Source organism: Pinus tabuliformis, chromosome 7 (assembly GCF_031772625.1).
Source record: "Pinus tabuliformis cultivar Carrire ecotype Pingquan chromosome 7, CPIR1, whole genome shotgun sequence".
In the NCBI taxonomy this organism is placed as follows: Eukaryota; Viridiplantae; Streptophyta; class Pinopsida; order Pinales; family Pinaceae; genus Pinus; species Pinus tabuliformis.
This window is the reverse complement of record NC_142293.1, coordinates 1,925,099,537-1,925,127,400: the sequence shown is the minus strand read 5'-3', so window position 1 is coordinate 1,925,127,400 and position 27,864 is coordinate 1,925,099,537.

Here is a 27,864-nt window from a genome sequence, read left to right as displayed (position 1 = left end):
CGAAACTGGTAATTCTGCCAAGATGAAACTTGAGAAGTTTATCGAGATAACTCCTACTTCGGACTGACACAAACGAAAGCTAATTGGGTAGATGTTATCGTGGCCAATAATTTTTAAGACACTGAACTTAACCTTTTCATTTTTTAAGAGTCGAGAAAAGGGTAAAAGATGACTCTAGTCTCCTTCGAATATTTAATGAGCACGAAGTGACAAGACGCTCACAGGCACCTTTTCGTTTAGGGAGTCCGAAAAGGATCAAAAGTGACTGCTTTGGAATTCTAGGTAGAGGGTGTGCAAAACTTTTCGCAAAACCACAGAATACTTTTTAGGGTACGGGTGGTCGATCTTCGTGCATGCTGTGTTCACTGCATTGCGAATCGTAGGGCGGCTGACATGGCTTCCTATGGATAAAAGGCTTTATTCCTATAGGGGTCTCCCAATATATACTCGACGGTACATGGGAGCACAGTCCGTATTGGCAGCTATCGTTTCACCGTGGAGGAATCACCCAACCACTCGACGATAAACTACCAGTGTTAAAGACGCCGGAACACGTCTCTAACCTAAACCTCTAGAGTGTTTGCGTTATGTTCCAATGCGTTGTTATGTTCATTTGGTTCATTTTAAAGTTTATCTTTGATTATGTTTCAGTTTTTTGGTCCTACCGTATGTGATATCTCGAAAACTTCTTACATGCAAACTATATGCCGAAATTAAATCATTTGATTCGATGAATTCTATCTACAGGAGGGTTGAGATCTTTTTCACAAACGAAACGATCACTTCAACAAACAACAAAGATCCTAATGCAGCTAATAACAAGAAACGAGATTTTGTCTTTTTCTTTTTAATAGCAACAAATAACAATAAATGCTAACTACTATGATGCAAGAGATTTTTTGTTTTTCTTTCCTTTAAGATGGCATGATGCATGTAAACAAATTCTAAGAGATATGCACAATCCAAGTTCAGTCAATGAAATAGAACCAATTCTAAAACACAAAATGAACCATGCAAGCAAGGAAAAACACAAAGACTAGTGAAATCCAAAGAAGATAGAAGTGAAGTATTAAGAGTATAGAAGATCAAGCTTTAACAAATCACTGGATAAGTGTAGAACAATCAACAAGTTGACTGGATAATCAAGAGACCGAAACTTCCCACAGAAGGCTAGACATGCAAAGTCACTCGAAATAAGAAAACAGCTGAGGGATACATGCTAAGACTAGTCAAGCAGAGGTTCAACACAGTTCTAGAGGCCGAAAGAGATATGTAAAGAGACTGAATGAGCTTTCCACCCACACACAGGAAAAATTTACAGAGCTGGCGTGACTGTCATCCTGCAACTTGCGCTACCACAGAATTGGCGCGAGCTGCTTTCGCGCAACGTGCGCCAACTGGCGCGACTGTCAGAGAAATAACCGCGCCAATTAAGCTTGCCAACTAAAAAGATAAAAGATACGACCTCAGGTCGGGTTGACAGTGCTCAGATGGGTCAAACAGTAAAGAATCAACTCAAAAATGACTCAGGAAGCTCATGCACTCAAGCAAGCAGAAGAAAATTAACATGCAAGACAGAAATCAAATAGTTCCTCCCCAGCGGAGTCGCCAATTTGTTGGTAAGGTAAATCCCCTCTGCGGACAGAGGCGATCCCACTAGCCTATCACAGAACTAGCCACAAACAAACCACGCTGCTACGCAAGTTCCTAGTTATGCATCAAAGGTGAATCAAGAAGACTAACCTGGAGTCCAACGCTATGATTGAAGCAGAGTTGATATCCTTGCTCCCTTGCTCCAACAGATCATAATGAATACCTGCACATGCAAAGGAAGAGACAGATACCAACATAAAAACTACCAAGGCACAACTATATTTCAGTCAGAAAGGAAATAAATCAACATATCACCATGATAGATAATGAGATTGGAACTATAATAGCAGTCGCTCATCAATTAATAAACAGGAAAAGTTACAACCATTGTTCTGACGTCGACCCTTCTCCTGGCTGGGCGAGTAACTATATGTGTCTTGACATGCATCTCCTCTCCGGCAGCATAACCTCTCTAGCACTCAACATCTAACACTCCATGACCAATAATCATCACTACTATCGCTCAATCACCAAATCACTAGCATAACACTAACACCAACACTCTAGCTTGTCCAATGCATAATGACAAGCTTATATAGATGAAGAAGGGAGGAGGATGCGATGAACCGGGACACCTTTCACAGATTTAGCAAAAGCCATAAAGATGGATAAAGCTCGACAAAAGACTGATTTTTTATCCTCAGAAAAGCTCCATGTAATGAAGGAAACAACAGTCGAACGTGCATTAAGGCAAAAAGCACGACTAAATTTGGTTGGCGTGACTGTTGCTCTAAGATAAGGCGCCAATGGTCGCGCCCTCTTTTGAGGATCTCCATCATTGGCGTGGGTAGGATATTGTGGACTTGCGCCAATGGAAAAAGAGCACTTTTTAGGGATGATCTGCAGAAGGTGTCTTCAGGGAACATGGAGTACATACTCAGGGGAACATAATGTAAGTGTTTTTAGCCCTTGTCACTTCTTATAACTCCCGGAATGAGCCCTCTACAGTACGACAAGAGGAGTAACAGGGATGGTGACAAATTACTGTGTAACACCAGCCATGACCATTCTATATATTTGAATGATAATTCGGAATGGTATGCTTGCTGGTAAACGGGGTCTGCCTAGTTGATTCCAGTCGAAGGAGACAACTAGGTTGCTTGGAGGTGGGACCGAGTAGACGGTCGGGTATGGCTCTGATGAAATTCCTTCCTGCGGTAAAGGAATGGGTAGATTGCCCCCATGTTCGTCGGAGTCTGTGTTGATGAAGAGAATTTGGACGGTGTCATCCTTGTTCTCTTCAGTGACTGTATCATCCGAAGATAAAACCTCTTAAGGCAAGACCGGGTCAACTGCCGCCTCGACCTTTTGACTTTCATCTGGTATGGATTCAGTTTGTTTATCTTCAATGATAGGCGCTTCAGCCGACCACTTGAGCGGGCCAGCTGGATTCTCAACTAGCGACGGACTCGGCAAGAGTTTTTTATATCCAGGAGGAAGTCGTAACGGTGAAACCTGACGATCATCTAAAACTCTTTTAGCTTCATCTAAGAAGGGACAACGGTGGACGGCATGATTGCCTTCACACAGTTTACAGGGAAATCTAGCTTTCCCTTTTTGTCCTGGGGCTTCACTTTCGCTAGTTGACGGTGTGTTTTCAACATGATCACCAGAGGTTGATGACACCGGATTGTGCAAACGAGGAGACCAGTCCCTTAGTATCCGGGGGATGCAAGGACAATCTCTGTGAACGTGGTCTCCTTTGCAAATGACACATGGCAATTTAGGCCTGGTCGGTGCAGTGTGTGGATTTTCGTTAAACGACACTCGTTTTCCCCCATTCGCTTTTGGCTCCTTCTTCTTCTTCTCTTTCTTCTTCTTTTCCTTCTTCTCCTTAGGAACATGGTTTTTAGCTTTACCAGTTCCATCAAGCAAAGAGGAAGGAGGAGAGGAAGAATTAGAGGAAGTAGAAGGCTGGTGGGCAACTCTGGACTCGTCTAATTGCTGATTAGATTGTTCAGGAATAGTGGTGTTCTGAACGACATTGGTTGAGAAGAGCCATACCGGCAAGACAATTGTCATTCCTGGAAGCGACAATGTGGCCATATGGGGTGCACCAACATCTCCCCAAGAGGAGAAGGGACTAGGATTTCCACCAAGGGGAATTCCTTGGTTGGTAGACTCCATTTTCTCAACCTAAGATCAACGTAGGAAAAGGGTAATGAGTATTCCGTTTAAAATAAATTTTAGACGCTTTGACACAACTTGTTTTTTCAATTTTTAAGAGTTGAGAAAAAACAAAAGATGACTCTAGTCTCCTTCGATTTTTAATGAGCCTGAAGTGACAAGTGCTCAGATGGACCTTTTCCGTTAAGAATTCTGAAAAGGAACGAAAGGGACTGCTCTGGAGATATAGGTAGAGGGAGTACCAAACCAATCGCAAAACTGCAGAATACTTTTTACGGTACGGCAGTCAATCTTCCCGAATGCTGTGTTCGGTGCATTGCGATGAGTAGGGCGGCCGAGACGGCTTCCTATGGATAAAAGGTTTTAAGCCTATATGGGTCTCCCAATATATACTCGACGGTACGTGGGAGCACAAGTCCGTACTGGCACTTATCGTCTCTAGCCCAGACCTCTAAATGATGTGCGTTAAGTTCCAAAGCATTGTTAGATTCATTCAATTTATTTTAAGTTGATCTTTCTTATGAAGTTTTCCTTTTGGGTTCACCACGAGATGTAGATGTAATTCCTAAAATGCAATCTAAAGATGATAAGCAAACTTTTAGCTCTTTTCAGCAATGAAAATCCTAGCTACAAGGGGAAAAGAAAGACACAATCTTTTCACAAAGAGCAAAGATCACACTGTAAATGCACTTTCCTAAATCAAGCCAAACAGACTGTCAATATGCAAATGCACATGTGCATGTATTTGTTTTTCACTTTCTTAATATTGATGCCTAAAAAGAAAGTTGATGTACAAATCTGAATTTGCTTTCAAGTGACAAACACAAACAAGCTTCTTTTCGAAATCAAAAGGTAGAGATGATTACGACACTTTATGATTTTGAAATAAATACTCGTTTCGACACTGGAAAGTCACAAATTCAAACCAAAGGCAAAAGTAAAAGCATAATCTACTGTCAACAGCAAATAAACTTTCTCCTAAGATCAAAATCGACAGTTACGACAGATCTAAATCAAAGGATGACAATATGACTATTCTACTTTTGCAATGGAAAACTGTAAATGATGCCACAAACACACAAAAACATCTACAGTCTTTTTGTACAAAGGAGGCGGAATTACGGCAAAGAAAAGGGGTTTTTAAACAGACACATACACTGATCACAGGCTGCAAAAATCAGAGACAAAACTGAAAAATGAAGCAAAGAACCTCAGCTACACAAGGCTAGGCTGATCAGCACACCTGTTACACAGAGAAACTGCATTTCAGCGTAGGTAGCCCTCTCGGGAAGTGCGTTGAAATGCAGAACCTCTTCACAGAGCCTGCGCTGGGGCAGAAACGAGAATTCTATCCGGGTTCTGGATCACGGTTTGCAGTTTAATCTATGGTTTTTGGCCGAGTCAAAGCAATCAGTAATGCACAATCAGAGGGTAGATTTAAAGGAGGTCTAAGAGCTATCATAAAGGGCAATCAGATCATTTTTGAATCAGTTGTTCAAATCATAAACAGATCCAGTGAATGGATTTAAGTAGCAGATGTCTACTTTGCATTTGTTAATGGCAAATGCAGTTCGATTGCTACTTCTAAGTTTATGAAACAAACAACAAGAGAAACACAAACAAACTAATTAGACATGATCTCCAGCGGAGTCACCATTTTGTTAACGGGAAAAGTGTCTATTCAGAACGACCCTATCCCACTAAGGTGTGACAGTGACCTTAGAAACAAACAGAGAAAAATACTTTCATATTCTTCTTTATAAACTATAAACGAAGAGGAATAGGATGAACCAACCTGTGTCTTGTGCTAGTCCTTTGATCCAATCTCTCTCCTCTTTGACAACTTCCAGCTACCTGCTCCCTTACTTGCCCAGCTTCACCAAGTTCCTATAAGATCACAGAAGAAGAAAACTACACAAAGACATGGATTTATATTCATAAATAGCTTAGGATCAGATTTAAGCTAAACATACAAATGTAACAAACATCAATGATACACAAGCATGTAGGAGAAACTCAAATAGTTTTATTGATATAACAAGAAGATCCAGGAGGAGTTACAACCGATGATTCCTGATCCAGCATCAACCTCCCGACAAAGAATCCCCTCTTCACCTCCAACAAAGCATAAATCACCCAATACTCTGATATCTATCTCAAAACCAACAGTAATTCTCTGCAATGTACAAAATTCCAGCCTCTGGATCTCTGGGATGAGGGATCCATATAGAGATGTATGCAAAGAGGATGAGTCAGCTTATGATTTGATTAGTGGCTTCTCTCTATCAGTTCTTGCTTCCACTTGGAGACTGAGAGCCTCTTACTCATCCTTGGTCGAACTCAGTGAGGCAAGTGTCATTGGGGAAGATTCTGGAAGCTTCCATTGTCTTTCCACCTCGCGGAATGGCACTGCCATTTGTCATTTCCCACTCAACGCACCTTGGTAGTGCATTTAGGTGTGTTGCAACGCACCTAGCTAGTGTACTTGGGTGCTATGCAATGCAGCTAGCTAGTGGAGCAGCTGAAATGATCCTAATTTGACTGATTCTAAGCAGTTTCTGGTGGAGAACTTCTAGGAGAAGTTGTAATTTGTTGACCTTGTTCCTTTAGGGGTTGGAACAACACTTTTAGGGACTTAGGATCCCTTGGTTTATGGACATTTCATGCTTAGAGCTGTAAGGCACAAAAATGTCTATAACACACACCACTTCTGAGCATCATGTTCACGTTGGAGTCTTCTTCGCGTGGTTCAAAACTAATCATTTGGATATTCTGAGTCGGAGTAGGCTATAGTACCCCTTTGTCATGCATCTGTGTGATCAACGTAGGACAATCTATCATTTCATGATCAAATTGATCACAATATGAACAAGACATTCTTGTTGGATTAGTACAATCACGGGCATAGTGTCTTGGTCCTTCGCAATTGTAGCAAATCAACTGTCCCCAGCCCCTACCTAGTCCCATGCCTCCTCATCCTCGACCTCACCCCTGAGCGCGCACCATCCCCATGGCTGGGTCGAGCCCTTGTGTTTTTGTCTACATTCTATAGCTGGGTTTTCTCCATCATCAACTCGTAGCTATGAAAAGTACACTCGTCGTGGCCCACCGACCTACAAAAATTACAAAATAGCTGCTGCGGAGTCTGTGTATACTTCTACAACAGATGACAATTGTCTATCGTGTGCTTTCCCCCTATCCGATAGATTACACACCAGCATGGGTGCCGCACTTGGCCTTGCCTGTGCCTCTGGTCGCAACGACATTGGCCCCCCTCCTGCCAAGTATTTTGTGAATACTAGGTAGTGATCCTTGCCGTGGCCCTGGCCTTGGCATTTTATGCACCACACTTTCTCATGCACCTGCGACCACGGTGCCTTATCCTGATTCAAGCTCTACATTTCCAAACAAAGATTCTATAGTTGCACGTGGATTTGTTGAAATCCCAGCCCCAGATCCTGTATCGGTGTTTCATGCAACCTCATTGCCATTTCCAATGCTTCGGCCTGGGTTGAAAGCTTCTGCTGTGACACCATCATCCTCAGGTGTGGTGTTAAAGACGCCACAAATCACGTGCGGTGTTGCGCATCCATTAGTGTCATATTAGCCTCGCAGATTGTACTCTTCAGCTATTGATCCAGATCCCATGGGGTCTTGCCTGGAAGCATTGCGATGTCTTTAAATCCAATGATTGACTGCGTCTCTGATTTTGGCCGGCTAAATTCTCTGTTCACTGCATTCTAGATCTCTACTATTCTTGCATTTGGGTGATCATTTGAGTGCATGATATACCATGTCAATGCGCAATCCTACAGTGCGCTCACTAATGTAGCCTTCTTAATGTTATCATCCATGACCCCTTGTGCTTCCCACACTACTCTTACCATGAACCAGAACTGATCCAGATCCTCATTTCCTACTCCTATGAATACGGGTAACTTGATCGTGCTCGCCATGCTGAACTGTGGGGGTGGTGGAGGTGGAGTGGTTGGAGATGGAGGTGAAGGAGGTGACACGGGGGGTGGCGTAAGTGGAGGTGGTAACTACAGAATGCGCTGCCTTATCAAACTAATTGCACTTCTCGAAGAGACCTGAGCGAGCTCTTCCTCACTCTCTCGCAAAGGTGAAATTAAGGGACTGTTTCCCAATTCCACACTACCTTTGTAGATCCTTTAGCTCCGTGTTGTTCCAAACATTAATGTATTTGCATCACCCATTTTTCACATAACAACATCTTAATCTAGGTATTCAGGGATTTAATGTACCTGCTTCATGGTCCCTTGAGAAAACGTCGCTCTGCTTCGTTGTAGCTCAAGTTCGTGTCTATCGCAAACTCAGTTATAAATCCCCCTATTATCTGGCTGAGCCAATGGTCCACGGCCTGCGTGATCTTATCTTTTGATGTCTCTACTCTATGCACTAGTTCTGGAGTCCACACTATCAGCTGATCGAGCTTGTAACTTCACTGGTTGTTGGCTAACCTCACAATCCACTCATACAGTTCAGTAGAGAAGGACGCGAAGAAGATCTCGTGGATTTCCGTATATACATAGCAATCCAAACACCTCTTCTCGGATATCTAAGGAATTTTGTTTTCTTGTGACACGAACTCATGAAGCTTCTTGTCCAATCACTCTTCAATTTCCTCCTTTGTAGGGTTCCAATGGAATGACATCAGACATCCCTTAGGTAGATCTCGGTCCCGGCAACAAAACCATTTGTTGGCTACTTCTGGGCTGACCCAGGTTCAACAATGAGTTTAGCCAAGCAAATCCCGGTACTACCAGCTCTTTTGGCAATAGTCCGCAGTGCGCGGACTAAGTTCTCACCCAAGGTAGTATGGGAGGGTGCGGGAACTAGGTCTCCACACCCTAGGGATGTCTTGATGAAGTCTGGGAAGTTCGTGAGCCGACCCTGCACGCTTGTGCTGCTCTGCATAGCCATCTGTCCTTCGTGACTTATGCGACTTCTTCCGCATAGATCTGTAAGCGTCGCGAAGGGGTGCTGTCTAGATCCTTTATCCTTACTGTGCCTTTATTATAGATTTGACTTAATTATTTGGGCCCAATATTCTTATTAATCATTCAACATTTATGACGAGTGCGCGCAATCATAAATAGTAAAGAAATGCACAAATATCACAGAAGCAATAAACACAAAGTATTCTAGAATCAACTTATCTTTTATTAATCCTCTTCTCAAGTACAATCCTAACTCCGCCTTATGCACTTAGCTGCAGGGGTCCACACACACAACTGCGGACTTTACTAGGCCTATGCGCACACAGCTGCAGAGCCTCTCCCTACTACTACAACCCAAGACTCGAACTTACAGACTCAGATCGAATTCTTTATTCAGAAACCCATAATACTTCTCAATGCTAAGACTTAGACTAAAAACTGACTTTCCCCTTAGAGCCTCGCTCTATTTATACAATCCCATGGTCTGCGGACCATGGATAGGCCGAAACATTCTATATTTTATTACATTTTTCTAGGGAGGACAACCCTAGCCTCTTGCTCTCCACGCATGCATTTTGCGGGGTCTTTACAATACATTGACCAAAAATTGGGCTTTAATCCCCAAAACTTGATATGGGGGGATCCGTTGCCCAACAGTTAGGATGTATGGAGTCGAGGAGTTCAGTTTGGGCTCCTTTCCCCTATTAGGATGGAACTAATCCAAGAGATAAGGCCTTCTCCCATGACAAGAGGAACCATCTCCCCTCCATCCAAGCTATATAAACCTCTCTTATTCCCAAGCACAAGCTAGTTCTAATTAAGTTATGGTTGGAGTTTTGATTTTGGAGTAATCAACAAGTTACCCATAGTTTGTAGCTCTCTAGTTTGTGTTTAAGGGAAAATTGTGAGTTTGGTTTGGTGTGAAGACTAAAGGTAAGAGCCTTGAGACTACCATTATTTGAGCTATCCATTAGATGATAGCAGAAGTGTGTGGGAACCTAGATATGTCGGAGGGGAATAGAAACATCAAGACATTGGTTCTAATCTCTTCTTGAATTAATATAGATGCAACTATTTATTGATTTCCTACATGAAATGTCATCTTACATATTTATGGCTCAATGTTTCTTGGCTTATTTAGTAGGCTGAATGCAATTTGTATGTCATCACATTTGTTGTTTGCTTTTGTTTACTTGTTTCGAGTGTTCGAAGGAAGGAAATGAGAGATAGCTGGAGCAAGGAAGCAAGATCATCACCAAGCAGAATATCGTACTAAGAGGTAGGCAAGCCCTCTTATTTGATTCTAGCTTAAGGAGATCTTCCATAGATTGTTTGTTTCTAGCTAGATCTGCTCTCTCAAGCTAGAGGAATTGTTTGTGTTTGCACTTAGAATTCACTTGCACCACAATATTGTATGGTGCTAACTCGCATCCATAAACTCTTATTTCTCTGTAATTCTTGTATAAATACAAGTCTCTAGTCTTGGACTGATTTGCCAAATGTAGAATCCTCTTGATGTCTTCACTGATTCTGGGTTCTTCTGAACTATTTAGGATACTCATAGTTGGGTGCACAAACTCTTGAATGAACTGTTTATAGGAGAATTATTGTTGTTCTCTCATCACTAAAGATGTCCAAAATATTACATACTGTTGGTTTCCTTCTTCATCTAGCTTCTGCATGGCAAAGATGAACCTATCTTCTTGATAATACATAAACATATAAACTAAAATTGAAGTGTACTTAAACACGTGTTCTGTTGGAAAATTAAGAAACTCTGCATGTATGTTATTAGCTAGGAATTGACTGAAATTAAACAAAATATAAGGTTTGCTATCTATGGAAAAGATGGAAAGGAAACCTAGAAAGGGTTCATCTACCCATTGATCAGAATAATAACCTAGAATGTATGAAATTATGGTTATAATATGTTTAGCTTGATCAAGGAAGATTGAGGAAGGGTATGGAGGATTTTTCTTTGGAAATTGGGAATTTTTTAGTAAGAAAATGTCAAAAATCTTGTCTCTTCTAGCAAAATCAATCTTCTGATAGAGTTCGGTGAGGGCTTCTAAGGCAAATGTTGCGTTGTTTTCCACAGGAGGAGCTAACATCATTTGGTTTGTAGATTGGGCGATGATTGAAAAGAGGATTTCACAAGATGGGGTTATAAAGGCTCTTTAGCTAGGAACATAGCAAATTTGGCATTTCCTGGTGAATTCACAGGCATGGAATGCCAGAGGGAAAGTATAGTGAGGAAGATTGGACTCCCAGAGTCCAATTTCATCTATTTATCAACATGTTTATCCTCAAGCCAGCAATAAAGTTCCAAAAATTCATAGTCCCACTGTGTCTCACTGGTCTTGTTATCCCTATCAGCTAATGGAATATGGTCTAAGTCTATAGGTGGAGGGATTAATGGATTGACAAAGTCCTCCAGGTTCTTGCTCTTTGGAGGCATAGTTGATCAGTAAATGAAAAATATGAATTTGGGAATAAATTGTTTACCAGGAAAGGAATGGCAGGTCATGAGTCATGAGGAGAAGAGAATGGTGAAAATTGCTCTGGCTCAACAAATCTTTTGAATTTGGTCACTTTGAATAAAAACATGTGAATTACAAAGAACAAGCAGGTGGAAAGGTGTAATGAGGATCAGTTTAGGGTTTTTAAAGAGGGTTGTGGCAGGTTCCGTTGAAGGTTAGCACAGGACCGTTGAGGTCGAATAGTTACCCGAGAGGGAAGAATTAAATACTCAACAATATTTTTTTCTTGAAAAGATTTAATTGGACAATGACCAGGAGACATGGCAGTATAGGAGTGGCAGAGGTGTCAGGTAGGGACAACGGTAAAAGGATGAAGGGGAAGTAGTTTTTGGAGGGGGTAGGAGGCAGTATGTGTTATAGGATGTGGGGGTGTGAAATGAAGAGAGGATGCCATGTGTTGATGGGGCTCGGCAGAGAATACCACCTTTTCAGACCTCCCCCAATGGTAAAGCTATGATGGAGAGGGGGGGCTGAAAATTAATTTGCACCATCGATCGGAAAAGCTAGAGAATCTCGATGCTTTTGATTGTGGCTCTTTTAACAATAAATGACAAACAAATTTTTGTCCAGACACGCCTTTCAATATTTTCTTTTGAAACATGGGATAAAGGGAAAACAAATACATTTACAAAACCAAACTATTTCTGCCTACCCTTTAACTAAGCTAACATTTTTTATTTTTCTAAAGGGGTGCATTTAGACTAGCAAACCCATAATTATTTTATTTTATGGAAAATCAAAAACTACTTAAATCCTATCACTTATTTCTCCTATTGATTCAGATTAAATAGTTGAACCAATGTCATTTTCTACCTAACTATTGATTTACCAAGATTAAACTGTTTGGCAAATCTTTATTCTCTAATATAATTTACAGAAATTCAAACATGTTTAACCATGATTATACTATATGATTAAACAAATAACTAGTCATTGTGGCATTTTTAATAAGCTTCGCACAACCTTTATTTATCAATCATGAAGAAAACTATCGATGAGTAGTGGCATTTAAATTTGCAACACTTTCAATATTTCTTTCTTTCTTTCTTTAATGGGGTTCTATCTATTATTCTTTTTTCCAATGTTTTTTTTTTCCTTTTTTTTCTTTTTGTATTTATACCCTCTTTTCATTTTCATTTTATTTTTATTTTAGTAACCATTTTCATATTAACAATTATTTACAATATGAGATTTTTGAGATAAAATACTCAATCATCTTGAGGTCCTATAAATTATAGGATCCTAACAGTGGCTCCATTTGGGGATGGCACTCTCCATGTGAGGTACCAAGAACATTTGATCAATAGCCTTGAATGTTCCATTTCAGCAACATCTACACCTGATTTCTTTTGTTGATTGAGTAATTATGGTAACATATCAATCGAAGCTTAGGGCCTTCTCTACGGCCTTCAACTTCTGTCAATAGGTTACCTAATTAAAATAATAAAGGAAATGATATTTACAATGGGTTTATGTAAGAAAAACCTTTATTGCTAAGAGAAATAGTGCTTCAACATTTTGCCATTCATAGGTCCACCAGGAATTTCTGTTCCATCTGGGTGTTTGAGAAAAAAATGCATTGTGTCCTCTGAAAGCATCAATGATATAAGTTCTTGTCCATAGATTTTCAAATTTCCCATGCTTTCCTTTGTCCTCTCTTATGGAATTCGATTTTAAAACTCTATCACCCAAGTTGAAATCATCTCCTTTAGTTCTTCTATCAAAATTATTTTTGATATTCCCCTGGATGACTTGAGTTTTATTGTATACTTCTTCCCTGGATTGCTGTGATTGAATAGTATGATTAATCCTCCTCTGGATGTCATTTGGCTTAACCTACAATTCTTGAATTATCTTCATAACTGGAACTCCTAAGGAAGATGGAAAAACAACATCCATCCCATAAACCAATTGGTATGGTGACATGCTAATTGATTTCTTTGTTGTGAGTCTATTAGCCCAAAGTGCATTTATTAACTTGTTGTGCCATGAATTTTTGTTACCTTCTAGCATCTTTTTAATAATGTTGACCAGATTCTTATTTGAGAATTCAACCAACCCATTACCATGTGGGTAATAAGAAGTTGAATGTACCAAAGTAATATGATACTTGTTGTAGAAATCTATCAGCTTCTTGGATTTAAAAGCTGCAACATTATCTGCAATGAGCTTGTTGGGACAGCCAAATCTAGACAAGATAATCGCTTCCAAAAATTTGATAATAACAACATTAGTTTCCAATATGGAAGGTGTGGCCTCAATCCATTTAGTGAAGTAATCGGTAGTTGTGAGGATCCATTTGTGTTGGGAAAACAATGATGGGTGGATTTCTCCAATGAAATCCAATCCCCATTGTTGGAAAGGGCTTTCAACATATATGGGTTTTAAAGGCAGAGGCAATAGCTTTATTTTCCCCTCAAATATTTGGCATTTGTGGCAAGAGGTTACTTTCTTATGAACATTAGTGAAAAGAGTAGGCCAGTAGAAACCAACTCTAAGGATCTTATTAGTAGTGGTTTTCCAGTATAAATGTCCATCACAATCACCTTCGTGGAATTCCTTCATGGTTCTTTCTGCATCATGTTTCAATAGACACTTTAGTAAAATACCACCAACATGTTTCCAATATAAAACATTATCTATGATGCAAAATTTCACCGCTTTTAATTTTAGAAACCTAGCCTTTGTCTTAGTTAAACTAGGAGGAGCATTTAAATTGAATAAAAACAAAAATGAGGTATGCATACCAGGGTGAGGTTATAAAAGCCTCATCTAATTGTGGAGTCGCCTGATCCTCTTGATCCTCTAATTCTACTACAAAGTTGATATACAATGCCTTAAAGTTAGACTCAACCATCAATTTGGCTAATCCTTGGCCTTTGATAAGCTTGGTGGGTTTTATTTCTATGTCATACTCCAAAATGATGGCAATCCATTTGCCTCTTTTACCATCTGGTCCATTTTTGGGTAAAATATCCTTGACCACAACATTTGGTACATAAGAAATTATGTGAGAATGGAGGATATATGCCCTAAAATATTTGATTCATTTTATTAATGCAAAGGCTTGTTTTTCCATTATGTTATATTTTAATGCAACACCCCTTACAACCTTGTTGAATAGAGAAATGGCCTGTTCAAATCCATCATTGTTTTTCTGTAAAAGAATAGTTGCAAAAGTGTGTTCAGATGCAAATGAAAAGATAGTAAAATAATTGGTGAAATCTCGACTGATTAGGACTGGTGCTTTTGTCAATGCTTGTTTAACTTGATCAAATGATTGCTTAGTTTCAATGTTCCATCTTATTTCTGAATCTCTTTTTAGCATTTTTTTTTATGTTTCTAAGGAGTTCTGCAAGGTTGGGGATGAATCTCATTAGGAAGTTTATTCTGCCAATAAATGATTGAAGTTCCTTGATATTTCTAGGATGGTTTATTTTCAAAATGGATTCAATCCTTTTGGGATGAGTTTTAATACCTTCCTTAGAGATGATATGACCTAGAAGTTTTCCCTCTTCAAGGCCAAAAGTGTTTTCTTAGGATTTAGTGAAATTCCAAACCTTTTGCATGTCTCAAATACTCTTCTCAGATGTAACAAATTTTCTTCATCAGTCTTGGAATAAACAATAATGTCGTCTAGATAGATCACAATAAACCTGCCAATTTCATCAGCAAAGGCAATATCCATTTCCCTTTGAAATGTGGCTCTAGCATTCATTAACCCTAAAGGCATCTTTACATACATGAAGGTATCCCATTGGAGTAGTGAAACTTGTTTTACCTTGATCATTAGGGTGAACTAAAACCTGATTATAGCTTGAGAAACCGTCTAATAAAAAAATCCTAGAAGATCCAATTACCTTCTATAAGATGTGATCGATTTTTGGTAAATGATAGTTGTCCTTCAGGGAAAATTTATTAAGGTTTCTAAAATCTATGCATAATTTGATTTCACCCATTTTCTTCCTAGTTGTTACTATATTGGAAACCCATTTAGAGTACCTAAGAGGAACTATGATTTTAGAATCATACATTCTTTTAATTTCTTTCTCAATTAGAGGCATCAGTATTGGATTTATTCTTCGAAGTTTTTGTTTAAATGGTATAAGATGCTCTTTAATTATAATTTTATGTTGTATAATATCAATATCATATGTTTTTAGATCTTCATATCTCCAGGAAATAACATCACTAAATTCTTTGAATAAAGCAATGTATTTTTGTTTTTTAGCAGTTCGCAGTGATTTAGATAGTTTTATCATTTTAGGATATTTTTTACTACCTATGTTGTTGTTGGGTCCCTATAATACTAGTGATTACTCCATTACTATTGTATTTATACCCCTTATTAATATTTTTGTGCCCCTATTGCCCCCATATTGTTATTACTGTGCCCCATAGAATCCCTCTATTGTTATTTTTGTGGCTTTATATTATTATTGTTAGGTCGGCTAGGTTATATTGTGACTCCTTAGACTCCTATATATAGAAAGGAGGTTTTGTCATTTGTATCATCCAAGAATTGTTCATTTATATAATTTAAAGTAGGTTTCCCCCTCGAAGAGGCTAATTTATAAGGTGTTGATCTATCTTTTCTATCTTTTCTTGAGCTGGTTCCATAACATTTGGTATTAGAGCCTTGGATTCTAGGGTTTCGATGCTCCCAACAGGTCATCGTGGAATTTTCACTATAACTTTTTTTCTGCGATGTTTCAGAAGCTAAAAAAAAAACCCATTTGAGAAGAGATTGTGCTGAATCGTGGGTCAGAATTTCAGAACTTTTCACATTACATTTGCGGAGATATTATCTGAGGAATTTGGTCTTCTTGCAGACTCCTGAATTACATTCAAAACAGGTGACCTGGGGAAAATCGTCATAACGTTTTTTATGAGCATCGGATTGAAATTTTGTAAGAAGTTACAAAAAGAGGACAGACTGTAGTTTTGTTTTTATATATATATTTTCAGAGCCAAAGGTTGAAACAGTGATTTGTGGCACGTCGTAAAAGTTGGTTCTACTGAACTAGTCTATAAGCAGGTCACTGTGGGAGATTTTACATAACTCTTCCTTGGAGAATCCAATTTGGATCATACTGGTGGCATTGGAAAGAGGACACAAAAGGTTACTAAAGGTCATAATTTCAGAACTGGATGATCCGAGATTACAGAGATACATCAGATTTAATATCAGGCTTCTACGAAGTCAAAAAAGGTGTGTAGTTTTTTTTAAATTTTTGCGTAAGCTTGGTTTCAAGGAATTTGAAGGGCATAGTAAAGCATTATTATGGGTAACTGATGCCCCAAGGAAAGAAAATGTAAACACCTAGTAAGGAACCTGAAAGCTATAGCATGACTCATGAAGAAGAGGAAGAAATGCTACATGATATATCAAAATTACAAGAACAAGTGCAACAAATGTCACGCTCACAAAAGCTAACAGAAGCTAAGATAAATGGAATCCAAGATAAATGGCTTGGAATCTAAGATAAAGGGCATTGAAGCTAATATGGATGATTCAAAGACAGATTTGAAGAGAGACATGGCAGATTTGAAGACAGATTTGAAGATATACATGGAAACTTTGAAGACAGATTTGACAAATTTTCTACAAGAAATACTTACTAATGGTGAAAAGGTTGTAAAGGAAACTCATGATGCGAACAAAAGAAATGTTAATCATGATTCTATATACTCTAATGTTGGATCAAAGACCCACCATATTCCAAAAATCGATATGACAAAGTTTGATGGCAATGATCCCGCAACATGGATATTACAGATGGAGCAATTTTTCGATCTCAATAATGTGAAAAACACACAAAAGGTACGTATAGTTAAGATAGGTTGGGTTTCTTCATCCCAAACCTATAAAGGTACCAATATGCACGATCTGTGAAAAGGACCATGAGACCCAGCAATGCCCCTCTCTGCCTGGAATAAAAGCAACATTGCAGTCAACTGAGGAAGAGGCTGAAGCAGTGTACCTGATGACACAGAGGAGGCAATGGCCACAAAGACAAGGTATGAATTCTAACACAGCATTTAGTCGTTGGAATAATCATTCTCCTTTTCAAACAAATTACCCACCCATGAACCAAATGCAGTACCCACCCTTTAACGCAATGAATTTTCTACCCATGCAGCAACCAAGTCTTCCTTTTCTTGATCCTACCATATGGAATCCTTGGTCTCCCCAACAATCGTATTTTAATCAATGGAATCCGAACTGGGCAGGCCAGCAGATGCCATTTCCTCAGCATCAACAGTCTCTTTCCTTACCATCCAATACTCCTCCGAATAACCAAGCAATTAGACCACAGCTGCCTGTGCAACCCAACCCCAACCCAAATAACAATAAAGCTCTGCAAGTAATTGATATTCAAAATCGGCCTGTCTCCCCCATGCAATGTAACGATATCCATCTTCGCTCAGGGAGAATTGTTGAACCCATCATTGATGACATTACTGACTCTGATAAAGAGGAAGTTAGAAAAGAAAAACCAGCTAACAATAACGCTGAAACAATTGAATCAACATCTAACAACAATGCTCAAACAACAGATCCGCCATTCCCTGAATGTCTGGCTCTCACCAAAACACTTGAGCAACCTGCTTTTAACCTTTTAGGTGAACTACAGAATTTATATGTTAAAATTCCATTGTTGCAAGCGCTAAGAGATGTTCCCATTTATGTTAGGAATGTTAGAGATATCTGCATAAAAAAACCTGGAAGAAAAGCTAAAGACCCCCTCACAGTTCATGTGATGGGAGAACTGACTGCTTTAATGACATAAAAAGATCCTCCTGTGAAATATGGTGACCCTGGTCACCCTACAGTAATAGTTCAGGTTGGAAAAAATTTTGTCTCTAAAGTTCTAGTAGATTTAGGTGTTGCAATAAACATTATGACACTTGAAACAACACAATTGCTGCAGTTAAAAAACCTTATTAGGGAAACTCCAACCATTCTAGAGCTGGCTAATCGCTCTACAATTAAACCTGAAGGAGTCATTGAAGACCTAATAATTTCTGTAGAATCCTGGAATTACCCAGCTGATTTTGTGGTGTTACAAACTAAAACAAAGTTGGGGGGTCATCCACTGATTCTAGGAAGACCTTGGCTAGCTACAGCGGATGCTTTCATCAGCTATAGATCAGGATCAATGACCATCTCTAATGGGCAGGAAACCAAACAGCTTACTCTTTATCCTCATGCTACACCCATGATTAATAATGACAACTCTGTATGGGTAGATTATGAGGAAGAAGAAACCCAACCTATCTTAACTATCGGACAAGGAGAAGAAGACATAAAATCACCCCGGCATACCCTAACTGTTATGGATCAAGAAGAAGAAGCATTGGCTATTACACAGGAATCAACAGAAAATGGAGAAGAAGACATTGAACCACCCCGGCCTACTCCAATTATCACAAAACAAAAAATTCTTGTTGATGCCTTTACAGAAACTGAATCTCCCTCTGCCAGTGATGCATGCATAGAGACCACTAGTTTTCAGGAATTAAAGGGAATATGGTGGAAAGAATTTGAGTCGTCACAAGGGAAAGCATTCCAACAGCAAAAGGGAATCTAGTTAAATTATGCATATAAGAATTGGGAAGCACTTGAGCAGTCTAGAGCTCAGTACAAAGAAATTAAGGAACTAAAAGCTAGACTATCCCAGATTTTTGAGTTGGTTCAAAGAATACTTGCTTCAAGAAAATCCTCTTTCAACTATGCAGCATTTTGGAGGGAACGGCTAACATTCTTACAGATAAAGGCAGTTAGGGATGGTAGACCTCATCAGGTTATTACATCAGAATAATTTATTGAAACCTTTGCAGAGGCACCCAAGAATGATCAGAATTTGTTGTGTGAGCTTTATCTCCACAACGAAGCCATGTCTGAAGACAAAAAAATGAATATACTCCCTCTGGTTGGCGACATACAACTCAGAGCTTTCATTTCCTTTCTAGCCAATCAACTCACTTGGAAAAACGCTTTCATCTCAGCACAACATAATGAGCAAAACTGCCTCCTTTGGATTAGGGCTGAACCTCAAAATGCAGCTACTTTCATTGCACAGCACCAAAGAATGTTAAGTGAACCTAGAATGACTGATCACATTAAGCAACTACAAGCAGTGAGTTTACGAGATTGCCAACACTATGTGAAAACGAAGGCACCTTTGGCTATTAAAGCCAACAACCTATTCTGGGAAAACTGTCCCAAGGAAAGGCAAGAGTATCATCCCTACAATCCCCCTAATCTACAGGCAGCAATTTCAAAGGTACCTTACTATGTTAGATGTATGGAACAATGTGCTGAAAAATGGATTGGCTACAGATATAAATTTCCCCTCTTATGGTTATCTGGTCAGCAATACAAGGGTCAGTTTGGATCATCCAAAAAGGAGGAGGCAGCAGCATGGAGGCAACTAGAGACTGTCTGTGGGTTCAAAGACAAGTTTGATAACACTTCCCATAGCTACTGTATCAGTAATTTACATTGTTCATCCCAGTACTCCGACTCAGATTCAGAGTAAGCATTGCATGAGGACATGCAACCCTTTCAGTTGGGGGGGATGTTAGGAAATGGAGAAGAAGACATAAAATCACCCCGTCATACCCTAACTGTTATGGATCAAGAAGAAGAAGCATTGGCTGTTACACAGGAATCAGCAGAAAATGGAGAAGAAGACATCGAACCACCCCGGCCTACTCCAATTATCACAGAACGAAAAATTCTTGTTGATGCCTTTACATAAACTAAATCTCCCTCTGTCAGTGATGCATGCATAGAGACCACTAGTTTTCAGGAATTAAAGGGAATATGGTGGAAATAATATGAGCTGTCACAAGGGAAAGCATTCCAACGGAAAAAGGGAATCTAGTTCAATTATGCATATAAGAATTGGGAAGCAGTTGAGCAGTCTAGAGCTCAGTACAAAGAAATTAAGGAACTAAAAGCTAGATTGTCCTAGATTTTTGAGTTGGTTCAAAGAATACTTGCTACAAGAAAACCCTCTTTCAACTATGCAGCATTTTTGAGGGAACGACTAACATTCTTATAGATAAAGGCAGTTAGGGATGGTAGACCTCATCAGGTGATTACATCATAACAATTTATTGAAACCTTTGTAGAGGCACCCAAGAATGATCAGAATTTGTTGTGTGAGCTTTATCTCGACAATGAAGCCATGTCTGAAGACAGAAAAATGAAGACATATTAGAAACCCAACCTATCTTAACTATACGTACCTATCCCAAACCCAACCTATCATCCCAAAATTTGAAGACAGATTTGACAAATTTTCTACAAGAAATACTTACTAATGGTGAAAAGGTTGTAAAGGAAACTCATGATGCGAACAAAATAAATGTTAATCATGATTCCATAGACTCTAATGTTGGATCGAAGACCCACCATATTCCAAAAATCGATATGACAAAGTTTGATGGCAATGATCTCGCAACATGGATATTACAAATGGAGCAATTTTTCGATCTCAATAATGTGCAAAACACACAAAAGGTACGCATAGTTAAGATAGGTTGGGTTTCTTCTTCTTCTTGATCCATAACAGTTAGGGTATGCCGGGGTGATTTTATGTCTTCTTCTCCATTTCTGATAGTTAGTGATCTTATATGACATTTTTCAATGCTTAAGGCAAGGTGTGCTTCTACACATCGCTTAAGTACTTTTTCAAGATTCTGCAGTGCATCCTCAAAAGTCACTCCATAAGGAGTAAAGTCATCCATAAATATTTCTAAGGAATCATTTAGCATCTCAGAAAAAATCCCTATCACTGCTCTTTGAAATGTTGTTGGAGCATTACATAGCCCAAATGGAAGAACCCTGCAAGCAAAGGTCCCCCATGGGCTAGTAAACATGGTCTTGTCCTGGTCTTGGGGTGCAATCTTAATATGATTATATCCACTAAATCCGTCCAAAAATGAAAAGAATTTCTTACTTGCCAAATTATCTAATACCTGATCAATGAATGGTAAAGGGAAATGGTATTTCTGGGTGGCTTTATTCAGAGCTTTGTAATCCACACATACTCTCCATTTGCCATTTTTCTTGGGTACAATTACAAGTGGGGAAACCCACTCACTATCAGATATAGGGTATATAAATCCTGCATTCAACAGTTTTTGAAGTTCCTCCTTCACAATTTCCCTTAGATTGGGATTCATCCGCCGCTGGGGTTGACAGACTGGGCGGGATCCTTCTTTAATATAAATGCGGTGGGTGCATAGCTCAGGAGAAATCCCCTTCATGTCTGTATAATCCCATGCAAATGCTTCTTTATTTTCCCGGAGTAACTTTATTAACTGCTGTTTTTCATTATCAGTTAAGTTAGGATTTATATTTAATGTTTTGCCAGGCTCAATTTCTATTGTTGTACTTTTGGAGGAGCTGCCTACTATTGTCTGAGATAAATTTTTAGTTTTCAGGTTCTGCTGAGATTCAGATTCTAAGATTGCAGTGAAGTGATTATACATTTCTGGGATGACCGAAGAAGGTTCAGAAATGAAGCTACTGATTAATTCATCTTCGGTAGAGTCTTTGAAAGTTAAAGCTTGTCCGATAGTTAAGATAGGTTGGGTCTCTTCATCCTCATAATCTACCCATATAGAGTTGTCATTATTAATCATTAGTGTAGCATGAGGATAAAGAGTAAGCTATTTGGTTTCCTGCCCATTAGAGATGGTCATTGATCCTAATCTATAGCTGATGAAAGCATTCGCTGTAGCTAGCCAAGGTCTTCCTAGAATCTGTGGATGAACCCCCAACTTTGTTTTAGTTTGTAACACCACAAAATTAGCTGGGTAATTCCAGGATTCTATAGAAATTATTAGGTCTTCAATGACTCCTTCAGGTTTAATTGTAGAGCGATCAGCCAGCTCTAGAATGGTTGGAGTTTCCCTAATAAGGTTCTTTAACTACAACAATTGTGATGTTTCAAGTGTCATAATGTTTATTGCAGCACCTAAATCTACTAGAACTTTAGAGACAAAAGTTTTTCGAACCTGAACTGTTACTGTAGGGTGACCAGGGTCACCATATTTCACAGGAGGATCTTTTTCTGTCATTAAAGCAGTCAGTTCTCCCATCACATGAACTGTGAGGGGGTCTTTAGCTTTTCTTCCAGGTTTTTTTATGCAGATATCTCTAACAGTCCTAGCATAAATGGGAACATCTCTTAGCGCTTGCAACAATGGAATTTTAACATATAAATTCTATAGTTCACCTAAAAGGTTAAAAGTAGGTTGCTCAAGTGTTTTGGTGAGAGCCAGACGTTCAGGGAATGGCGGATCTGCTGTTTGAGCATTGTTGTTAGATGCTGATTCAACTATTTCAACATTATTGTTAGCTGGTTTTTCTTTTCTAACTTCCTCTTTATCAGAGTCAGTAATGTCATCAATGATGGGTTCAACAATTCTCCCTGAGCGAAGATGGATATCGTTACATTGCATGGGGGAGACAGGCTGATTTTGAATATCAATTACTTGCAGAGCTTTATTGTTATTTGGGTTGGGGTTGGGTTGCACAGGCAGCTGTGGTCTAATTGCTTGGTTATTCGGAGGAGTATTGGATGGTAAGGAAAGAGACTGTTGATGCTGAGGAAATGGCATCTGCTGGCCTGCCCAGTTCGGATTCCATTGATTAAAATACGATTGCTGGGGAGCCCAAGGATTCCATATGGTAGGATCAGGAAAAGGAAGACTCGGTTGCTGCATGGGTAGAAAATTCATTTCGTTAAAGGGTGGGTACTGCATTTGGTTCATGGGTGGGTAATTTGTTTGAAAAGGAGAATGATTATTCCAACGACTAAATGTTGTGTTAGAATTCATACCTTGTCTTTGTGGCCATTGCCTCCTCTGTTTCATCACGTACACTGCTTCAGCCTCTTCTTCAGTTGACTGCAATGCTGCTTTTATTCCTAGCAGAGGGCATTGCTAGGTCTCATGGTCCTTTTCACAGATCGTGCAAATTGGTACCTTATCTAGTGGGCATTCCCTGAGTGGGTGTTTTTCTCTGCATTTAGAACAAAAAATAGCTAGGGAAGCTTCTGCTTCTGCCTGTTTCTTTTTTACCCGCAGAGCATCAATTTGTGAAGCAAAAGAGCTTAACATATTAGTTTTAAATTCTTCCAACAAATTACCTATTTCAGTCCTTGTTTCTCCTCCACTTGCTGACTTCTGAACTCTTGAATATACGTTGTCCCTGCTTTTTGATCTGCTTACTGCTCCTCTTGAACATCTCATGCAGAGGTTGATAATTTCATCAAATGGTTCCTTGGAAATGTCCCCTTTTCCAAGCATATTCAACATGTCCAAGCAGTCATCTCGTACCCCTTTCAGCAGTATTGTTTTCAGAATATCTTTACTCATGGTAGGGTGGTCAGACCGCTCCAGATTATACTGCAGTCTTTCCACAAAGTCCTCCAAATTCTCGTCCTCCTTCTGAACCATTTTAAACAACTCTTCCTTCCTTTCTCTTGTTCAGCAGTAATCCTGATATTTGGCTAGAAAACTTTCTTTCATCTAATCCCAGGTAGTGATTGCCTGAGCTCCTAAGCTCATAAACCACCTTAACGCATTACCTTTCAGTGTTGCTGGAAACAGTTTTAGTTTCTGATTAGGACTCACATAATCATAACTCTTACATAGTATATCAAATTCAAAGAGGAATTCATCCGGGTCTTCAGAGGATAACCCATGAAAGTTGGGTAATGCTGAAAGTGGAATGTTCTTCATAGGGGTTGCTCCTCTCGGGATCTCCCCAATAGGGAACTCCAAGGTAGAGAGTGAGTTTCCCCCCCTTCCTTTTGCTCTGTTATCTTCCATTGGTGTTTTTCCTGAATCGCTTGCTTTATCTTCTGTATCTTTTGTCTCTTCAGGTTCTTCTATGGGTTCCTCAGTATATTCTGGTACTTCCAGCTTCCTTTCAGGTCCTAGTACTTCCTCCGTCTGTCGATCTGTTTGTGAGGAATACTGGATCTGAGGTCTCTGGGAACTCATCCTCTGTGATGTCTCGGCCTTTGAGATAATTTCGTCAATAAAGGTTTTTCTTCCTCCTCCGCCTTTGCCGCCTGTGAAATTAGGTTTCCTGCGTCCTCTCATGCACCTGTTATTCTTAAAAAGAATTCATTAATGCTTTTAAAATATCTAGTCTCCTTCCCCGGCAACGACGCCAAAATGTTGGCTACTTGAATTGTTTATTGATTAAACAATCAAGTACCACATTAATTTGTCAACCTGGGAAAGTCCTTTTATTTCAAAGGTGACCTCGTACTATATGTACTTAATTCTAAAAGCATGAAAATCTATAGTATACACGATTCTGTTTTCTGTCAAACTCCTTGCTCTATGTTATAAAAGTTATAGTATATTGCAAAGATAAAATGAAAGCATTTAACTAAGAATATAAATCTGAAAAGAGAAGTAATGGATGCTCTGTTAGCAGAGGATCAGGACCCTATCCTCAGGGTAAGGATGTTCAGCACCTGCCCCTGTAACCAGGTTGCTAATACACACTGCAATTCCAAATCACTGGTGAAGTATTCTTTTACAATATCAAGAAATTAACAAAACAGAGTATCAGCAAAAGGAAATTATCAGAGGTAATGCTACAAAATCCAAACAGAGTACCAGCAAAAAGGAAATTACCAAACACACTCACACGCTAACAGGAAATAAATGGGTGAATCTTGTGAAGAAGGTGGGCCTTGTCCCTCTCACGAGATTCCACAGAACACAAATGCTGGATTAGAACAACTTTTTATTCATCTGCCAAAATGTCCAGTTACAATAAAGATTCAGACTTGCTTTTGTTTTTCAAAATTTCCCTTACAACTTGTTTCCTTCTCTCCCCCTTTTCTAATGTAGATGTCTCCTCTTTATAGAGGATACATCTATTACAATAGACTGTCATAGTTCATTCAGTTAAATCTTTTTGTCAAAAATAAGAAATCCATCCTTGTTACAGGATGCCGTTACAACAGTGTGACGGTGTATTCTTTCTTGGGTCTCTTACTGTTACACAGCTGGTAAACAAAATTCAACCGTCTTCTTGGAATCCTCGTACTATCCTTTGCCGCTTCCCCATTGTTGCTGATTTAGTAAACTCATGCTGTTCCTGGTGTTTTAGCAACTGTAACCGTGTTTTACCCTTTCTGGACAGTTGTTGATCATGCTGTGTCAGCATGGAACTCTGCCGATCTTCTGATAGTTGCTGTTTGTCATTTCCGGTATTCCAGTTGTTGCAAAATAACATTTTCCCTGCTTTAGATAGTTGTTGTTGCTGGTGTTGCAGCAACTGCGTAGTTGTTGTTTCTGGTGTTGCAGCAACTACGTAGTTGCTGTTTCTGGTGTTGCAGCAACTACGAATTATAATTTCTGCAGACTTTAGACAGTTCAACGGTTACTTAGCAACTTGGTTAACTTCTCCAAAGATAATTATAAAGATAACATGAATATGTAATGAATAATTAAAAATATAGTAATGCGGAGAATTACTTCATACCTTGGAATGATTAGGTCACTATATAATCAAAGCTTTCAACTTATGGACTGAAAGGGGTAATATTATAGCAAAAATACAAGGTCAAAAGTGGCCAATTTGGAGTCCTAACAACCACAGGGTTAAGAAGGAATTTTTTTGGGATGGCCTTAAATCAGATATTCAAAAGTTTGTAGCGGAATGTTTGGTATGCCAACAAAATAAAGTTGAAACAATTAAGACACCGGGTCTACTACAACCTTTATCTATTCCAAGCCAACATTGGGAGGAGGTTTCAATGGATTTTATCACAGGTTTACCCAAGTCTGAGGGAAAGAGTGTCATCATGGTGGTAGTTTACAAACTTACCAAGTATGCACACTTTTGTGCATTATCACATCCATTTAAGGCGAATATAGTTTCTACTGCATTTATGGAAACAATTCAAAAGCTACATGGAAACCCAAAGATTATTATAAGTGACAGAGATCCCATTTTCACTGGAAATTTTTGGACAGAATTAATTTCTTGTCTTGGTACTCAGTTAGCTCATAGCTCATCTTATCATCCTCAATCTGATGGGCAAACTGAGATAGTACACAAATGTTTGGAAGGATATCTTCGTTTCTTTGTATCTGATAAACAGACACAATGGGTGAAATGGTTGCCTCTGGTTGAATGGTGGTATAACACTTCCTTCCATAAAACAACAAAAATGACCCCATTTATGGCACTTTATGGGTATCAACCACCATCTATCACATCATATTTAAGAGAAAATTCTAAGGTTCAGGTAGTGGAACATCACATCGAACACTAACAACAAGTCCTCCAACTCTTAAAGGATAACCTCGTGTTGGCACAGAATAGAATGAAACAATAGGCAGATCAACATCGTAGTCAAAGAAGTTTTGATGTAGGTGATTGGGTATTCTTACGGCTACAACCATATAAACAAATGTCCCTCAAGCAAGCTAAGAAGGATAATAAATTATCACCAAAGTATTATGGTCTGTACAAGGTATTGCAAAAGATTGGTACTATGGCATACAAATTGGAGCTTCCTGCAGCTTCTCGATTGCACCCAGTTTTCCATGTTTCATGTTTAAAGAAGGTTATAGGCGACAAGCTCCCAGTTCAAACAATATTGCCAGAACTTGACGAGGAAGGAGAAATTATATTGGAACTGGAAGCAGTCACAGAAATAGAACTCGACAGCTACGAAATCGATCAATTTCGAAGTATCTTATCAAGTGGAAGAACTTATTTGTTGAAGATTCCACATGGGAGGATGAGAATTTTATACAGAAGTATCCAGAACTACTCAAGCATTGAGGACAACACTTTTCTGAAGGAGAGGGGCATGTTGGGTCCCTATAATACTAGTGATTACCCCATTACTATTGTAGTTATACCCCTTATTAATATTGTTGTGCCCCTATTTCCCCCATATTATTATTACTATGCCCCATAGAATCCCTCTATTGTTATTTTTGTGGCTTTATATTATTATTGTTAGGTCGGTTGGGTTATATTGTGACTCCTTAGACTCATATATATAGAAAGGAGGTTTTTTCATTTGTATCATCCAATAATTGTTCATTTATGTAATGTAAAGGAGGTTGCCCCTTCGAAGAGGCTAAATTCTAAGGCGTTGATCTATATTTTCTATATTTTCTTGAGCTGGTTTCATAACAGTTGCACTCTTCTACTGCTGCCCCTATGGGCTCAATATTTGGATTCTTAGCTACATCATTGAAATCAAATAATTATTCCAGTGGAACTAAACCTCTAGGTAAAACGTTATCCTTTAACTGAAGTGTTTCAAACTCTTCTTTCTGTGGATCTATCTCAAACAATTCTACTTTATTTACCAATTTATTTATATCTATATTTACATCCAAGTTATCTAACTTATTTTCTACATTAGAATGCACAACTATTTGATTTTTTAATTCACACTCTAAGTATATACTATATTCTTCATATTCATCCTTGGACTGTAGAAATCTTTGAATTTGTTTATCATTGCCAAACACTTTCCAATACCTCATATTGTCTGGTATAGTTG